Here is an 18,975-nt window from a genome sequence, read left to right as displayed (position 1 = left end):
AGTCATGACCAATACTTGATTATCCAGGCATTTTTTTTTCATCAACTTTAATCCCTTTTGCTAATGAAATGAAGGTAAAGAACCTGATTTAATCAGATGATGCAATTCAACACTCAGCTTCTTTTGTGATTACAAGCCAAAGGGAGAAACTTTAGCACAGATAGGTCATTGTCACCCGAGATGGATTTGCATGCTATGAACAAAGCAGAGGGACTCTGTTCTCAGACTGGCCCTGTGCTTGGGGGTTTAGGGCTCTGCATTTGAGCTCATGAAATTCTTAGTAATTTAACCTTGGAGTCTGTGCTTTGGAAGTGGAGTCTGATGGGTCAGGGAGCCTGTACGTAGGGGAGTTGGACCCTAGCCCATGTGTGGTCCTTCCAGAGTCTTCCCTCCCTGGCTTAGATGCTCAGCAGATGCTCCCAGTCCCCAGGGCCTCTTCCTGGCCTCCAGCTCCATCTCCCCATCCCTAACTGGTTACCGCAGCCGCCCTCCACCTGTTGTGGTGATTGGGTGGGTCAGCACGGGAGGCCTGTCTGATTACCTTACCCTCCTCCACCTGTAGATTAGGGGTGCTGGAGCGGAGAAAGTCAAGGTGGAGCATGTGTCCTGGGTTGTGACATCTTGGGATGGGGCAAAGACGCCATCCCTGAACAAGCTGGCAGCACCATGGCCCATATGGTGAGCAATTCAGTGGTGGCTTCTTGTCCACGTCCTGCAGGCAAGGAGGTTGCAATTTCTTGGGGATGGTGGGGGGAGGTCTCTCATTTACTGCCAGTTGGGATGCTGGATTGTGGGAAGGGGAGACTGTCTTCCCTATTCCCTGCTGGGGCTCCATATTTTTATTTTGCATGGGGCACCCACAAATATTGTAGCTGACTCTGTTTCCATTACCTGTTGCCTTACTTTGTATGTAATAAATACATAGAATGAACTTTGTTAAATATGAGTTCAGCAAAAGTAGAAGTGCCTATCATAACCACGTATAAGCCTACTGCTTTAGAACTTAAAAAGAAACAGCATATAGATAAAGCATGAAATGTTAAAATAATGACTTAAAATCTGATTATGATGTGTACATTTTATTTATGGTTAGAAAACTTGAAAAAGAACTATTAGGAAATTAACAAGTTAGAGTCCTATTTTGACTTCTGTTATAAAGAGTAATTGTGTGTAATAATTCTTAAATCTTGCCTAGAGACATCAGTATAGGTGAAAGTTGTATTAACTATGGGTTGTGAAATGAAAGATGGGAAAATTAGATCTTTTTCTCAAAGTCCAAATATGTTAAATTTTATTAAGAAGTACACATGACTTCAGTTAGAAGTTTGAAAATTTGAATTAAAACTAAAATAGACAAAATATTACAGCGAGTGCGCAAAGTATTTAAAGTGTGATAACCAATGGTCTTGATAATTGGTTCTATGGAGCTGAACTGAACAGCCAGAAAAGGTCAGTAAGTCGAGCTCCTTGCTCCCGCAGAGTCCTTCCTTCCTTTTGGTGCATCAGGCGTGATCACCAGGAGCTGTATTCATGAGATCCCACTCTGTTTTACTGTCCAGGGAGACGCAGACCCACGCGCCCATCCTGAAGCTGGGAGAAGCTTCCAGTGCAGCCTGTAACCCTTCCCCACCAGCCCAACTACAGAGATTAGTGCTGCTCCCTCTCCTTCCCAAACTTCCCAAATGCCTTTTGAGAAGTCCCGCATTCAAAACTAGGCTTGCTGTCCATCTTACCTCAGATTCTCTTGGGTGCAGACACCTTGGTGGACACACAGCAGGATTTAACCTTGGCCCTTGCACCCTGTGGAATGGTCTGGGCTTTGACCAGAGGGTTATAATGAGCTTGCTGCTGCTGCTGCTAAGTCGCTTCAGTCGTGTCCGACTCTGCGTGACCCCACAGATGGCAGCCCACAGGCTCCTCTGTCCCTGGGATTCTCCAGGCAAGAACTCTGGAGTGGGTATCTTCTCTTAAATGCTTCACTCCTGAAGCAGACGCCTGCTCAGATATTGTAGAAGTAGCTCCATGGTGTTGGACGTCGTGATGAAGTGTGTAGGCAGTTCATTCACATCATGGCCACCCTCGGAGAAGAAGCTGGAATGGGAACGGGGGTACACATCGGAGGTCTTATATGGAAGCCAACAGGAACGCAGTCACACGTCAGCACTAGCCGGTTCTGCCGTCTCATGCAAGTGGAACGTCTCTTCAAGATGTGTTCTGATAGGCTGTCTGAAGTTGTTCATGTTTGTCTTAAGGAAAATGCACCCTAAGTTAGAAAAAATATTCTTTGCTACATGTACTATTTCGCTATTATATAGTTGCATAATTGCATCCATTTTGATATCTTAAAATTAAGTCAATGTAAGTGATGCTCCAAAGATCTAACCCATAATTTGTTGTGTATAACAAAACCGGAGGTATCAAAAAGATTTCTTAGAAATTCTTTGTTTATAGTATGATTTTTGCATAAATAGCATGTGAATGCTTATATTTAATTTCTTCAGCAGTTTGAGTATCAAAATACAGATGAAAATACTGTATGCTAATTTAGAAGAAAGTAAATAATATTTGCCTTAAAATGTTTTTGTTAGTGTTAATTGCTTTCATTACTATCTGTGGCGGCAGTATTGTTACCATGTTTCCAATCAGAATATATGTTTTTATTGCCAGTAACCTCTTTATTATTTTGATACTTAGTGTTATTTTGAGGTAAACTTAGGAAAGCTTCCCTGATAGCTCAGTTGCTAAAGAATCTGCCTGCAATGCAGGAGACCCCGGTTTGATTCCTGGATTGGGAAGATTTGCTGGAGAAGGGAATGTCAAAGCTGCACCTTCCCACATGTGCAAGTGGTGGTGCTGGGGATGCTCTTGTTGCTATGCTAATCTTCCTTCCTCTGTGTCCTTGGTGGATCATGACCCATGACTCCTTCTTTAGTCAGCCCTGGGCTTTCCCAGAGCAGGGATCTTATAAGGGACCCTTCAGTCTGCACACATTCCTTTCTTCCCTTCTGAGGGTGGGGCCCAAGGCAATAGGGTTAATGCCATTCTTGATCAGGGTACTTGGTCATTAGATTCCTTTTCAAGATCCTAAAGCCTTTTTCTGCCTCAGCTGGGAAAATTAGATAAGAATTTGATCTCAAACAAGAGCCATTCTGATATATTGAATAGAAAACTCCATTTTTTTTTTTGTCTGTCTCACACGGTTTATTTAACAATAGGTAATAAGAAATCAAATTTAGCAGTCTTTACAGTGATCCAAAGTTCATATTTTTAAGTAATCAATTTTAATCGCATGATTTACAAGTTGAGGGTTTTTGCTTTCTATTTTCAAGTTTTACAGAAAGTGTGTGTGTATGGGGTGGGGACAGGGTAAGGAGGAAGAAAGCAAGCACAGAAGAAACCCCAGGGACATTTTGCATGTTAAAATCATCCCACTGGAATCGTTTCTTACCCTCTTTTTAATTTTTTTAATAAGGAAAGCACTACTGTTCGGTGGGCTTGTCTTGGCATACTTGGAATCCAGAAATTGAAGCTTCATATAGTTTCATTTGGGGAGGAAAGTTTTATCTTCATTGTCTTAAATGTTGATCCCAGCTATAATTTCACTGAACAGCCCATGATGATTATCCAAGACTCAGGTTTATGTTAGGAGCAGATAATTTGGAGTTTTAGCTCTTGCAGAGCTCAGTTACATATTAGACAAGGAGAGTCCGAGGGAACTTACTTTTTATTTTACTCCCAGACTTTGTAAAAACTAGGCAAGAATGAGAGGCACATCATTCTTTGGATGTCATGTTGCATTCAGAGTGTAGAGTTTCTAGTAAACCCCAAAAGCAAGAGACTTAGATATTTCTATATCTTAAGTATTTGGGGCCTTCTATTTGATTCTGCACTGCAGAGTTACTTAGCAAATTTCCAGCTGGATATAAAAAAGGAGATTTGTCTTAGATTCATGTAGCTGACGTGGGAATGGGTAGAGTTAATCTAAAATCGAACAGCAGAAACCCTCTTATCTTTAGCAAAACACCTTGAGAAGGACATTTGCATTTATTCATTGGTCTCAGCTTTTTAAAAAACTCTTGTGTTGTGAAAAGGTTCACACATTTACAGAAGTAAAGAGAAATGCCTTGTGTACCCACCCTCCAGCTCCAAAAATTGCTACTCTGGGTCATTCGTTTATCGTTGCCATCCCTAGATTATTTTGAAACAAATGCAAGATTTGTTTCATCCATACCATCAATATTCCAATATGTATTTGCAGGGACATTTTAACTGCAGAAATCTAGCCCCCAGGACTAGATCTACAGTCATGACAAGATTTTTTGAAGTTCTAGAGGCTTTCTATTCATCTGTAAATTGAGGGGAAAATATTGTCTACTGCAAAGGGCACTAGAATTTAATAAGTTAATGTGTTTAAATATACTGTGAAAAATTTTAAATGACATAAACTGTAAGATAACATCAATGTATAAAATGATCAATGCATACCTTAGAAAAATAATATTTTAAAAATATTTATTTATTTGGCTGTGCTATGGCTTCCCTGGTGGCTCAGATGGTAAAGAATCTACCTGCAATGCAGGAGACATCCCTGGGTCAGAAAGGTCCCTTGGAGATGGGAATGGAAACCCACTCCAGTACTCTTGCCTGGAGAATTCCATGGACAGAGGAGCCTGGTGGGCTACAGTCCAAAGGGTTGCAAAGAGTCGGACAGGACTGAGCAACTAACACATGCACACATTGGTTTGGCTGTGCTATATCTTCGTTGTTGCATGTTGGCTTCCTCGAGTTGCAGCCAGCAGGGGCTACTCTCTAGCTGCAGTGGCTTCTCTTGTTGCAGAGCACGGGCTGTAGGGCACGTGGGCTTACAGAGTTGAGCTCAGGCTTAGTTGCCATGTGGCATGTGGATTCTTTCTGGAGCAGGGATCGAACCTGTGTTCCCTGCATTGGCAGGTGGATTCTCCACCACTGGACCACCAGGGAAACCCCAGAATAGTTTGCTGATGCAACTTGTTAAACTAGCACTAACTGGCCCGTTAGTACTAAATCTATGTATGTGGTTTAAAAAGATTTCTTGAGCCCCAGCAACTGGCCTGCATGAATGCCTCATGGAGTGTTCCGTCTTACAGGGACCCTAGAGGACTACTTTGCCTCAGAGAAAAATTTATACTCCTGTTCAAAGGAGTGGTAAAATACCTTTTTCTCTTGCACTATGTTAGGTATACTGATAAGTTTTCATTTTGAGATTAACTGAATATTTTCTAAAAGGAAAAATGTAGCTTTATTAAAGAACTGAGAAGAAAGTATGACTACATTGTATCAGAAAACAGCATGTAGTTAATGGCATTGTTTCCACTGGGTACCAATTATTACTTTTTAAAACTTTTATCTACACCATTGATGGCAGAAAAGTTACAAGTATCAGATTTGATGTTTCTTTTTTCTTCAGCGGTGTTATAGTATTATGATTGTTTCATTTCATATAGAGTGAAATGTTCTCCCAGAGCAGTTCATATCAATAGTACAATTACATAATCCCATGATAAATCCTTGATAAAAGAAAGAAAAGTTAGTGGATTCAGTGGAACTTTATAAATTCCAAGCACTGATAAGGAGATCCTTTAGTGGGTAAGCGAGCAATTGATAAGAAATTTTAAAGGTTCCTGTCTCATAGAATGTATGCTATTTATTTTTACATGTTATTTTATTCTTAATAATAACAATTTACATAACAGACTAGTAAAAAAAATAAAATTTATATATATCTCAAAAGGACAGAGAAATTTTCACTAATAAACTTCACACCTGTACACTGTGATTTGCCCTCTATGCAAGTGAAATGACTTTTATTTGGAAGAAAGTTAAGCTTTCTAATTTTTATAATTCAAAATGAGAAATAATAAGGAGAACACAGAGTCAAAACTGAAAAGAATATAGCAGAGAAAAATGAGGTACCCTTTTTACTTAAATGTGTAATGATAAAAGGTTATTGTAATAGAGAAGGTCCTGTGACATTGTAGAATCAAAATCATGATTGGTGTTTTGGCATTGTATACAACATGTTAAATGTAATTTTCTTTTGGGTGTTATCTTACAGCCCAGACAGTGTAATTGGTTACAGGCATTTCTAAAAAGTGTGCTACATGGAACTCTGCTCAATGTTATGTGGAAGCCTGGATGAGAGGGGAGTTTGGGGGAGAATGGATACATGTGTATGGCTGAGTCCTTTTGCTATCCATAGGAAACTATTACAACATTATTAATCCACTATACTCCAATACAAAATAAAACGTGTTTTTAAAAAGTGTGTTACTTAGATCTTCACCAGCAAATGCAAGAATGGGTATTAAAAAAAACAAAACCCAGCCTGGGTGAAGCATATTTCTATGTGTACAGATGGAGCAGACTCGAATGTTCCAGGGAGACTGGAGAGTGATTCTGAGAGAAGCGTGTTTCCCTGTGTGAGAGTGGTAGGATTGGCCTCTGCTCTTCCGATGACTTACTCAAGGTCACCGAGCTAATGCTCGTTAGTTTCAGACCTATGGCTGAAAGTAGGGTCTCCTGATTCACAATGCATGATTTCACTTACAATGCATTACATTTATAAAAATATATATATATATACACACACACAATGCATTACATACATATATATATATGTATGTATGTATATATAACGTAATAGCAGGCTGGTGCTAGATGGCAGACATTTGCGAATGTCTAAATTAAGGTGTTTGGATTCAATCCTGGCTACTATGAACTAAAACCTTGAATTTCTCCAAAATACAGACCAACTAACTACGTTATCAAGTGAAAGTGAAAGTCGCTCAGTCGTGTCCGACTCTTTGTGACCCCGTGGACTATGGGAATTCTCCAGGCCAGAATACTGGAGTGGGTAGGGTAGCCTATCCCTCCTCCAGGGGATCTTCCCGACTCAGGAACTGAAGGAGGTCTCCTGCATTGCAGGAGGATTCTTTACCAACTGAGCTCTCAGGAAGCCCCCGCATTCTCACACTGAAAGCTAATTCTTCCTTCATACACGGTCTTCATGTTTCTTTTCTTGCTGTGGTTTCCTCTACTCGCCTCTGTCCTGGTTCCCGCCTTACCTTTCTGAATACATTTTTCCTTTCGGCCCCGGCTTCTTAAATTTAGACGTTTGTTTCTCTTCCTGCTCTTGCGTCCATGCGCTCCATTCAGTCCAGTGGTTTTTAATTTCATATGAATTTGGGTGAAAATCAGTTGTGCCAAGTGGGAAATTTATTTTTACAATCATATATCATTTTGTTTTGAGCTCAGCTTCCTGCTGATGGCAGAAAATGATGAATGGCGTCATCATCACTTAATCACTTGTATTAGTCTCTTTGGGCTTCCCTGGTGGCTCAGATGGCAAAGAATCTGCCTGCAATACAGGAAGGGTTCAATCCCTGGGTTGGGACGATCCCCTGAAGGAGGGCATGGCAATCCGCTCTAGTATTCTTGCCTGGAAAATCTCATGGACGGAAGAGCCTGGGGGGCGACAGTCCATGGAGTCGCAAAGAGTCGGACACGACTGAGTGACTAACGCTGCTAGTCTCTTTTGGCCTAAAAGTCTCTTTCCCATTTCAAGAGTGCTTCTCTTCATCTCTTCCCCCCTAGATGGCAGCTGGTGCAAGAGGAAACTCTTGCCAACAGCTTTAACTTATGCTTCAGTTCCCAAGGATTTGTTAGCAAAAGAAACCACTTGTTATATACAAATAAATGATTTCAGTATTTACTAGAGAATTATCTAGCTTACTTTCAATATACAGTCATGAAAAGAAAAGAGACAAACAGCAGAGGGGAGTAACCCACACTCCTTGTTCAGTCGCTCAAGTCGTGTCTGACTCTTTGCGACCCCATGGACGGCAGCACTCTAGGCCTCCCTGTCCATCACCAACTCCCGGAGCTTGCTCAAACTCATGTCCATTGAATCAGTGATGCCATCCAACCATCTCATCCTCTGTTGACCCTTTTCCTCATGCCTTCAACCTTTCCCAACATCAGGACCTTTTCTGATGAGCTATCTCTTCACATCAGGTGGCCGAAGTAACCCATATACGTCACTTAATTGGGCTGACAGCATCCAGACTCAAACAGTCTGGCTGGAGTCCCGATTGGGAAAAGGTCATGGGCAGTCATCTGCTCCACGGGTGCGGCTTGGAAATTGCACTTTTGGGGGTTCCCTACTTATAATCCCAGGCTGCATCATCAGTTTGCCAGCAAATTTCAGCTCTGATTTTGTTAAATCTTTTTTTACAATGCTGTTTGTTTTGTCTTGTGTGTCTTGGAAGGTTGTTAAGCCCTGGGCCAGACCCCCTCTAGGGGCTCAACAATTCCAAGATCCACCCGCTACCTTATCTATAGTGTTCCTGGCTTCAGTCAGTTCAGTTCAGTTGCTCAGTCATGTCTGACTCTTTGTGACTCTATGGACTGCAGCATGCCAGGCCTCCCTGTCCATCACCAACTCCTGGAGCTCCTGGCTTACTGGTGTGTGGTCAGGGCAGTGTCCAGCCAGATCAGAGGCCTGCTCTGCTGTTTTGCCTCTGAAGCCCAAACAAGACTGCTTTTATTTAGCTTCCCTAACAGCATCTCCCCATGGCTGGAAGAGGGCCAGGGCTCTGCCCCCTCCTTCTGTTGGCTTCTATTGACCCTAGGTGGGGTGAACCCATCTCTGCGGCTGTGGAGCCCCTGCCTTGGCATTTGTGGGTTGAGCTGTCTTCTCTGTGCCCCCCCAACAGTGGCCTGGTGAACTTGCTGGCACCACAGCTGTCTTCTATGCTTCCCCCTGAGGCACAGGGGAGGTTTGGATTCCCATCCATCCACCCACAGCCCGTGGGGAACCAACTGCCGGTCAGGGGTACTACTAGCCCAAGTACCTTGTTCATATTTTCCAACTCTTCTGTTCCACGTGCCGTTCAGCTATCCGTTCAATAAATACTGAGTGAATGCCTTCTAGATGTCAGGCACGAGTCTGTGTGCTGAGCCACAGTGAACAAAGCAGAAAGCAGTCTACCCTCATGGGCTTTGTGGTCAGCGCTCCTACTGACCACAGAGCACACAGTGGCAGGGCGAGCAGAGCTTCTCTGAAGCTTCCAGCCTTCTCTAGATGCACCTGAACTGCCTTCTTCAAACCCTCTGAGTGTTTCTACCACCTGGGGCTCAGCCCTGCGGGTGTGGGTGTGTGGAGGAAAAGCAAGACGGCTTGCACTGCCTCTTCGCCTCCTTCCCATCAGGTGTCTTTCTTGCGCTTCATGAAGACTCCCTGGTTCCCTGTCCGCTCTGCCAGAAATTCCTCTCTGTCAGTCCTTCGTCCCTGGGTGTTCTTTACCCTTTAGTTTATAAGCCTCAGCCTCTTGGCATGGTCTCATAAGATAAAGGCTCTGGGAAGAGATGTATACAACATTTTCTAAGAAAAGAAAATACATTGGGAAGTGTTTTACCAACAATTTCTGTACTCATATTCTGAAGACTTCCAAAGCTACCTGTCTGATCTCAACCTCCTCTGTGGGTCAGACCTAAATTTTGAACTGGATGTTTACCTGCAAGTCAGTACCCATACTCGGCGGCTCTCACAGTGGATGGCTTCTCTTAGCCTGGTCACGATCTATACCCCACCGCCTTAACTAGAACATCAACATCTTCTTCAATTCACTGTCCCGCAAATCCTCCATCCGTCTCACTAGCAAGCTTTTTACCAATTCTGTCTTTGAAATGTCTGAAAATCCATCTTCGCCTTTCAGTTCTCCTTCTCACGTCTCATCTTGGATCATTACAATGTCTGCTTTGCTTGCTTTGAGCCTCTTCCTCATCCGTAGCAGGGATTCGGGGCAGCACTTCTGTGCTGTCTGAGAGGGACTGATAGGAAGTGGGTGCACATATTGACAGGTGTCATTTTGTTTATCACAAGGACTTTGAATGGTGCTGATCCTTAAAGGGCAGTAGCCATGGATGCCAATACTACACCTACTGCACCTACGTTGTGTAGGACAGTCCTACATGAAATTTGTGAAGCAAACCTGTAGGAGATGCATATTCAGAAATTTATTGCAAGGAATTTGCTTATATGATAGTTGGGGCTAGCTTGGCAAGTCCAAAGTCCCTAAGGAAGGCTGGAACTTTGGGAACAGGCTGAAATGGCTGTCCATGGATATAATTTCTTTTCATCTAAGAGAAGCCTCACTTCTGCTTTCAGGAACTTCCAAATGATTGAATCCATTCCTCTCAGTTATTTAGAATCATCTTCCTTCCTCTGTATGTGCCTACCAGTATCATCTTTTAAAAAATTGCATCCGATCTGGATAAATTGAATGTTCATATAGTGAGTCCTAGATATTTACTCTAAGGTTTCATTGAGTTTAGAAAAAGGACTTTTATGATAATCTGATATTGTCACACTATTCAAATATAATAAAAATAATAATCATCTTAAATTCCATTGAATCTGGGGACCAAGGCAACTAATAGAGTACTTATCATCAAAGATTATTTTCTAAATTCACAAGCCCTTCATAATAATTTTATAATTTTTAAAAAATGTTGAAATTCTGACTGTAGTGTTATAATCCAATTTATATATGTTCTTAGCAAACTTTATTCACAGGCAGTTGATATTTTTTCCTTAAATTTTCAAATGTCCTAAAGTTGTCCGATTGAGAATTGAGCAAACATGTAAACACCTGATTCTCATTTTCTTGCAATTTTTAGAAAGCACGTATTTTCTAAGTGACTATGCCAAGTCTTAGTTGCAGCATGCGGGATCTTTGTGGCATGGGAACTTTCAGTAGCTGTATGTGGGATCTAGTCCCCTGACCGGGGATCAAACCCAGGGCCCCTGCACTGGGAGCATGGAGTCTTAGCCACTGGACCACCAGGAAAGTTCCTCTTAGTGCAAAAAAAATTTTTTAATGTTTTATCTGCATTGCTTTATTTTTATTATGCTATATGTCATTTAAAATTGCTGAGAATCCTACTAATGGCTTATATATGCAATTCTCTCCTAAGAGATTAAATTAAGCCATGTAGAAAATGATATGTTTTAAAAGGCCAATATTTTTGTGAACAGCTTTGTTTTTATTGTCTGGTTAATTGTTGACTGAATTTTCCCCAAGGCTGTGAAAATGCAACAAGCAATGATGCAGTCAAAGAAGTATCAGGAAAAATCATGATTTGTTTTAGAAGTGTTCTGTACTTGTTCTGTTGTAGAAGAATAAAACCATGCTTTATAGACTCCCACACAGCTATACATACAATTCGCACTCCAGTGCTACACTCCCTTTTACTGAGATATAATTTATGTACAGTAAAATGTACAAAGTGGCTTCCCTGGTAGCTCAGACGGTTAAGAATCCACCCGCAATGCAGGAGACCTGGATTCGATCCTTGGGTTGGGAAGATCCCCTGGAGAAGGGCAAGGTAACCCACTCCAGTATTCTTGCCTGGAGAATCCCATGGACAGGGTAGCCTGGCAGGCTACAGTCCTTGGGGCTGAGGAGTCAGAACAACTGAGTAACTGAGCACAGCACACAAAATGTACAAATCTTAAATTTTAGTTCAGTAACTTTCGGTACATTTATAACTTCTACCCAAAACAGGATTCAGGACATTTGCATGACCTCAGAAAATTCCCCCTGCCCCTTCCCATACAATCCACAGTCCTTGACAGGCTGCCGATATTTCTGTCACTGTAGATTAATTTCATCTATTGTTTGACTTCATGTAAACCCAGCAGACTATACTCTTCAGCATCTGGCTTCTACATGACGTAACGTGTCTGAGTTTCCTTTACGTTGTTGTGAATGTCAGTCATTTGTTTATACTTCTAGGTAGTATTACTCACATGACTGGATCTCAAATTGCTTATTTTCCTGTTGATGAACAGTATGTCATTTCCAGATTTGGGGTTTTATAATCAGTAAGATTGATTTGAGTTTTCTTCCATAAGTTTCTTATGGATATATTTTCATTTTTCTTAGATAAATACCTAGGGATAGAATTTCAGGGTTATAAGGTAGTATGTTTAAAAGAAACCACCAAACAGTTGTCTAAAAAATACTGTTTAAAACTTTCAGGAACAATATATGAGTGTTCCAAATGTTTCACATTCTGGTCAACGTTTACAATCGCCAGTCTTTTTTATTTTAGACTTTGTGATGGGTGTAAAAGGGTATTTCTTTGTGAGTTATGTTTATATTTTCCTGATAACCATGGATGTGGAACACCTTTATTTGTGTCTATTGGCCATTTATGTATCTATTTATGTGTGAAAGAAGTCTCTGTTCAACTCTTTCCCCCATTATTTTTAATGAATTATTTGTCTGTTTTTGTTGATATGTAGGAGTACTGAAGAACTTACTCATTGGAAAAGACCCTGATGCTGGGAAAGATTGATGCTAGCAGAAGGGGATGACAGACGATGAGATGGTTGGATGGCATCACTGATGCGATGGACATGAGTTTGAGTAAACTCCAGGAGTTGGTGATGGACAGGGAGGCCTGGCGTGCTGAGGTTCACGGGGTCGCAAACAGTCGGACACGACTGAGTGACTGAACCGAACTGAGGAGTACTTTATATGTCCCAGATATTAATTTGTTGTCACACATATGTATTGAAAATATTTTCCCCAGTCTATGACTTGATTATTTATTTTACTAATGATATTTTTATGAGCAGAGATTTTGAATTTTGTTAAAGTTGAGTTTATTTACTTTTTGTTGTTGTTAGTGCTTTTTGCATCATGTTTAAGAAACTGTGTGGATCACAATAAACTTTGGAAAATTCTGAAAGAGATGGGAATACCAGACCACCTGATTTGCCTCTTGAGAAACCTATATGCAGGTCAGAAAGCAACAGTTAGAATTGGACATGGAACAACAGACTGGTTCCAAATAGGAAAAGGAGTACGTCAAGGTTGTATATTGTCACCCTGCTTATTTAACTTCTATGCAGAGTACATCATGAGGAACGCTGGGCTGGAAGAAGCACAAGCTGGAATCAAGATTGCTGGGAGAAATATCAATAACCTCAGATATGCAGATGACACCACCCTTATGGCAGAAAGTGAAGAGGAACTAAAAAGCCTCTTGATGAAAGTGAAAGAGGAGAGTGAAAAAGTTGGCTTGAAGCTCAACATTCAGAAAATGAAGATCATGGCATCTGGTCCCATCACTTCATGGGAAATAGATGCGGAAACAGTGGAAACAGTGGCAGACTTTATTTTTGGGGGCTCCAAAATCACTGCAGATAGTGATTGCAACCATGAAATTAAAAGATGCTTACTCCTTGGAAGGAAAGTTATGACCAACCTAGATAGCATATTAAAAAGCAGAGACATTACTTTGCCAACAAAGGTCCGTCTAATCAAGGCTATGGTTTTTCCAGTGGTCATGTATGGATGTGAGAGTTGGACTGTGAAGAAAGCTGAGCACCGAAGAATTGATGCTTCTCCAACCACAGTTGGAGAAGACTCTTGAGAGTCCCTTGGACTGCAAGGAGATCCAACCAGTTCATTCTAAAGGAGATCATTCCTGGGTGTTCATTGGAAGGACTGATGCTAAAGCTGAAGCTCCAATACTTTGGCCGCCTCACGCGATGAGTTGACTCACTGGAAAAGACTCCGATGCTGGGAGGGATTTGGGGCAGGAGGAGAAGGGGATGACAGAGAATGAGATGGCTGGATGGCGTCACCGACTCGATGGGCATGAGTTTGAGTGAACTCCGGGAGTTGGTGATGGACAGGGAGACCTGGTGTGTTGCGATTCATGGGGTCACAAAAAGTCAGACACGACTGAGCGACTGAACTGAACTGAAAGAAATTGTTGCCTATATCAATGGCTGCAAAAACAGGCTCCTTTTTTAATAAATTCTTTACAGCTATAGTTTTTATGTTTATGTCTATGATCCATTTTGATTTAATACTGTACATAGAATAATAAAGAGAGTATCCATATGGGTATCAAGGTTTTCCAGCATCATTTCTTAAAATGTCTAATCTTTTTACGTTGATTTTACTAGTCATCTTTGTTGAGAAAATAATTTGACTGTATTTGTGGATCTATTTTTAAACTCTGTTCTGTTCTATTGATCTGTATGTCTGTTCTTAGGCCAATTCCATACTGTCTGGATTATCATAGTTTTATAATATGTTTTGAAATTGGAATCTGTAAATTCTCCAATTTTGTTTTCTTTGTCAGGTTTGATTTAGCTCTTTGAGGTCTCTTGTTGCTCCTTATTAATTTTAGAATCAGTTTGACAACTTCTTTAAAACAATTATGCTATGATTTTGATTTCTACCTCTTGTTTTAACATGGAGAATATCTTGGCAACACTTTAAAAAATAAGTCTGTTATTTCCTTTATTCAACACAATTTATTGAGCAACTATTCTCTTCTGGGGACTATTCTAGTTTCATGCTATAACAGTGAACAAAATAGTTAGAAGACTCCTACCTTCATAGTGAGGGGAGACACATAACAGAAAACAGAAAATATATTTAAAGTGTTATGGACAAAAATATTTTAAAAGATAAGGCAACAGAAGATGAGATGATTGGATAGCATCACTGACTCAATGAATATGAGGCTGAGCAAATTCTGGGAGATGGAGAAAGACAGGGAAGGCTGGCACACTGCCGTCCATGGGGTCGCAGAGTCAGACACAACTTAGTGACTGAACAGAAATAAAGTAATTTGTAGGCGTGGAGAGACAGGCTGTTTTACATAAAGAAGTCAAAATGGAATGGAAATGTCTCTAATTACGTGACATTTGAGCACGATTACATCAGAGGGCCAGTGATGCAAATATCCAGATGCTCAACAATGATGGCAGATCCTGAGGTGTCATGATGTAGGCAAGGGATATGAGTTTAGGGAAAGGGTTGACATAACGTTTTAAAAGGTGCATCTGGCTGCTGTTTCGACTGCAGAGAGCCAAGAGTGGAAGCAGTGAGGATGGAAAGGAGAAGATCACACTAGACCAGGCAAAAGATGATAGTACTTTTTAAAGTTTTCCACAGTTTTTAGTTCTTTCTCCGCTGACAGATGTTTATACATCATGTGCTATGTGTGCAGGGTAGCAAGATCTAGACCTCATGCGATTCTGTGTTAAAAATGGAACGGTGAGTGTGGAGTTCCTTAATGCCTTAAGTAAGCACTGCTGGTTTTCAGTGGCATTTCTTGTTTCGGAGCAGAATTAGAATATCTTAAAACTTGGCCACTTGATGATTCTCTGCATATTGTTTCCTCTGTGTGTTGAGAGGAATTACCCGATTCTGGCCTCTTGAAATGCTCTTAGAAACACTGACACACACATTCATTTATTTCCCTGTTTTTATGTGCAGACTGCAAACAAAATGGTGACCGGTAACTCGATACAGACCGTATCTTCTGTATTTTTAACATGATCCTTTCAGATTATGACACCGTTCTCCTCTTTACTAGTATCATTGCTTCTTGAAAATCTGTCTTTGAATTAGTAATAATGAAGAACCCACTGTGGATACTACATTAATTATGAGATGACCGTGAAACATCAAGTACTGTAAATTTGATACTCAAATTTTAGATCGAATTGTAATAATTAATGCATTCCCTAATTTATTTCAGTGACAGTTCATTTGTATGTTCTTGTGCCTTTAAAAAGTTCTAACTAAGAAAGTATTATCATAATATCAGGATCGTAATCATATGCATTTAATTATGTTAAAGCAAAATATCTAGTTTTGAATAATTATTTTTAAGTTCAAAATAAAGTAATTCTTAACATCTAAATCTAAAGAGCACATTTTCCTTTACTATAAATATTTATGGATTTAGCTATTTTCAGGGCTCCAGACATCAATTTTTCTGGTTTAATGTGAACATATTGCTTCTCTGCTTGGTAAGTAGGGCAGAGAAGAAGAAGCGTGCTTTAGGGTTTCATAAATAAAATTAGGCAATGAAATGATTCAGACGGCATAGGAACTAGCAGATTTCCATCCACCACAGCGAAGAACCCTGCCCCAGGTTTGCTTCATCTGCCCACTGGTCGGTGGTGGCAAAACCAGTTTCCCAACGTGGTCCCTTTAAGCATCTGATCACACTGGCTGATATTTTTAGTACCTTGAAATTTAGGGATTGGGTTTATGTACAGTAATATACAGGCAGGGATCTGTCTCCTATTTTGAATTTTCTTTGTGCTATCATTCATGAAAAGTGTGGAATGTGGTTTGCCACTGAGAAGAGATTCCCTCTGTGAGATGAATTTCCGTCCAGCACTAGAGATCCTTAAATGTACATATTTAAGGTCATGGTTATTAACTAAGCAAATGGAAGAAACTCGGTAAAGGTATACCTGAGATTGAATATCTCAGAACACAAAGGAAACCGTTCATTGTTTGTGGTTCCAAATAAAGCGTCCACAAGATATACCTGATGTTACACTTTTTGTTTATGTCTTGCTTTTCTTTCTCTCTCGTCTGATAAAACTAACATTCTAGACAACTTAAAACATTGCACTAGTCTAAATAAAATAGGCTGTTTTAATTCTTCCCCTAATGCCTCAGTTAATTTGGGCAGTGTCAGGCTGTTACTGTTAGAATTACTATTAACTGAAAACGTATTATGATCTGCTGCACACATTTAAAAACATGGCATTATAATGAGCAAAGCTGCACTAAACATAATCGCGCCAGCACTGTGACAGCACTGTGACAGCACTGTGACACCCTAGAATGGTGATGATCTCCATATCGGTGATGGTTTTCTTGTCTGGTTTACGTTGCCCTCTCCTTGCTGCTATATTGATACCCAGAATGTGTCCATCCTCTCTGTGGGTGCAGATGCTAGTTAACTCCTTCTTCCAGTCCTAGAAAAATCTTAAGTAGTTAGGAGGTAGAAATGATGACAGCAGCCAAATTTCATCATTCAAGGATGCACGTTTCCCCCACTAACTCCATTTAATAGGTTTGTGTATTTGCTGGAGGCAACTTTTGCAAACATCGTAATGGCTTCAACTCTCAAACTAGAAACATTAAAAAAAAAAAAAAAGGTCACAGGAGGAGAAATCCTTAAGTTTCAAGCTTATTTTCCTTCAGATTTGAATTTTTTTAAAATTCCAGATGTCCTCAGGTATAAAGCCGGTTGTATTCCTTAAATATAGCAATGCATCACTTTCTGGAAACATTATGATGAGCAGAAATAACCCACAAGGATTTATTTTACAGTTATATTCTTGAAATTTCTATTGAATCACCAAGGGGAGATTGAAATCTGTTTAAATAGAGGAGTTGTTTTTTTCAAAGTACAGGATGAATATTGGTACTAGATAGACCTCTGTGCACATCCTGCCTCTGACACCTAGAGGCTATCTCTGTTATCTTGAGCTAGTTGCTTTTTCTTGAGCTAAATGTTTATTTTTTAAGTGAATTTCTAATGATCTCAGTTGAGGATAATTTAAGGAATAAGGATCTGTGGTTTGGGACAGGAAAAGGAGGGGCATATGATTGAGTGAGTCTGGCAGGAAAGTTTTGAGCCTACGAAGGTACGCCTAGGTTTGTATTAGGGCTGGGGATGAACACAAATGAGGCTGGGATTGGAAGTCCCTTAGAAGAGCATTGGACACATTTCTGAGCAGCATACATTTTGCTCTGCCAAAGGGTATCCAAAGCACTTCCCATTTCAGATTCTAAGTTAACAGACCAGGGTGGACCCAAGAAGCAGGAATGAGCAATTTCGAGTCACAAAATCAGGAAGACTTTGAACAGCCCTCAAAGGACTAGACAAAGAATATTAAAATGTTCCTTCACCTGTGTGCACTCTTCAGCAGACAGCTAATTGACTTATGTTTAAGTTCCATCTAGTAAGTGACAAAAGGCAGACGAAAGTTAACCTCATGGTGTCTTTTTTATGTATGGCTTTCAATGAAGGTGTACAGATCATATGATGTCCTATTTGAGTAACTTTTCTTGAGAATGTAAAAAGTTATTTTGACAGAGTCAATGAGGTATAATCCATAGAAAATAAATCACATTCTTTCAAAGTGTGAAATGCATGTTTTTGAATCTTCGTATCCCTGTGAAGTCACAATTCAGGTGTGAACGTATCTATCTAAAAGTGTCCTGGTGCTTCTAACCCCTCACCCCAGACGATCAATGATCTGCTTGCTGCGCTGCAGATTAGTTTGCGTTTTAGTATTTAATGCAAATGGGACTAACAGAGTATTCAGTACATACTCTCATTTCCGTGACTTCTTACAGTCAGTGTAATTATTTCAAGATCTGTCTCTGTTCGTGCATCATGGCTCATTCCGCAGGTTGTTAATCCATTCATCTGTTAATGACCTTTTGAGTTCCAGTAATAAAGCTGTGATGAACATGTGTGTCTTTATGGACACACACTTTTTTTCCTCTTTGGGGTAAACGCCTAGAAGTGAAATGTCTGGATCACAAGGTAGGTGTATACCTAAATTTGAAGAAACCGATAAACTATTTCCTAGAGAAATTGTACCTCTTACATTCACAGTTTGAGAGATTTGAACTCCATGAGTGTATTGAGAGGGATTGAAGTGTGTGTCTTCTAAGGGCAGGAATCCCTTTGAAGAAATGGAGTAGCCATCATGGTCAACAAAAGAGTCCAAAATGCAGTACTTGAATGCAATCTCAAAAATGACAGAATGATCTCTGTTCGTTTCCAAGGCAAACCATTCAATATTACAGTAACCCAAGCCTACACCCCAACCAGTAATGCTGAAGAAGCCGAAGTTGAACTGTTCTATGAAGACCTACAAGACCTTCTAGAACTAACATCCAAAAAAGATGTCCTTTTCATTATAGGGGACTGGAATGCAAAAGTAGGAAGTCAAGAAACACCTGGAGTAACAGGCCAATTTGGCCTTGGAGCACAGAATGAAGCAGGGCAAAGGCTAATAGAGTTTTGTCAAGAGAACGCACTGGTCATAGCAAACACCCTCTTCCAACAACACAAGAG

The sequence above is a fragment of the Moschus berezovskii genome, chromosome 26 (genome assembly GCF_049115385.1).
Source record: "Moschus berezovskii isolate FMDL1 chromosome 26, NW_MosBer_1.0, whole genome shotgun sequence".
NCBI classification, from domain to species: Eukaryota; Metazoa; Chordata; class Mammalia; order Artiodactyla; family Moschidae; genus Moschus; species Moschus berezovskii.
The sequence above is the reverse complement of the archived record's forward strand: the minus strand, read 5'-3'. Positions refer to the sequence as shown.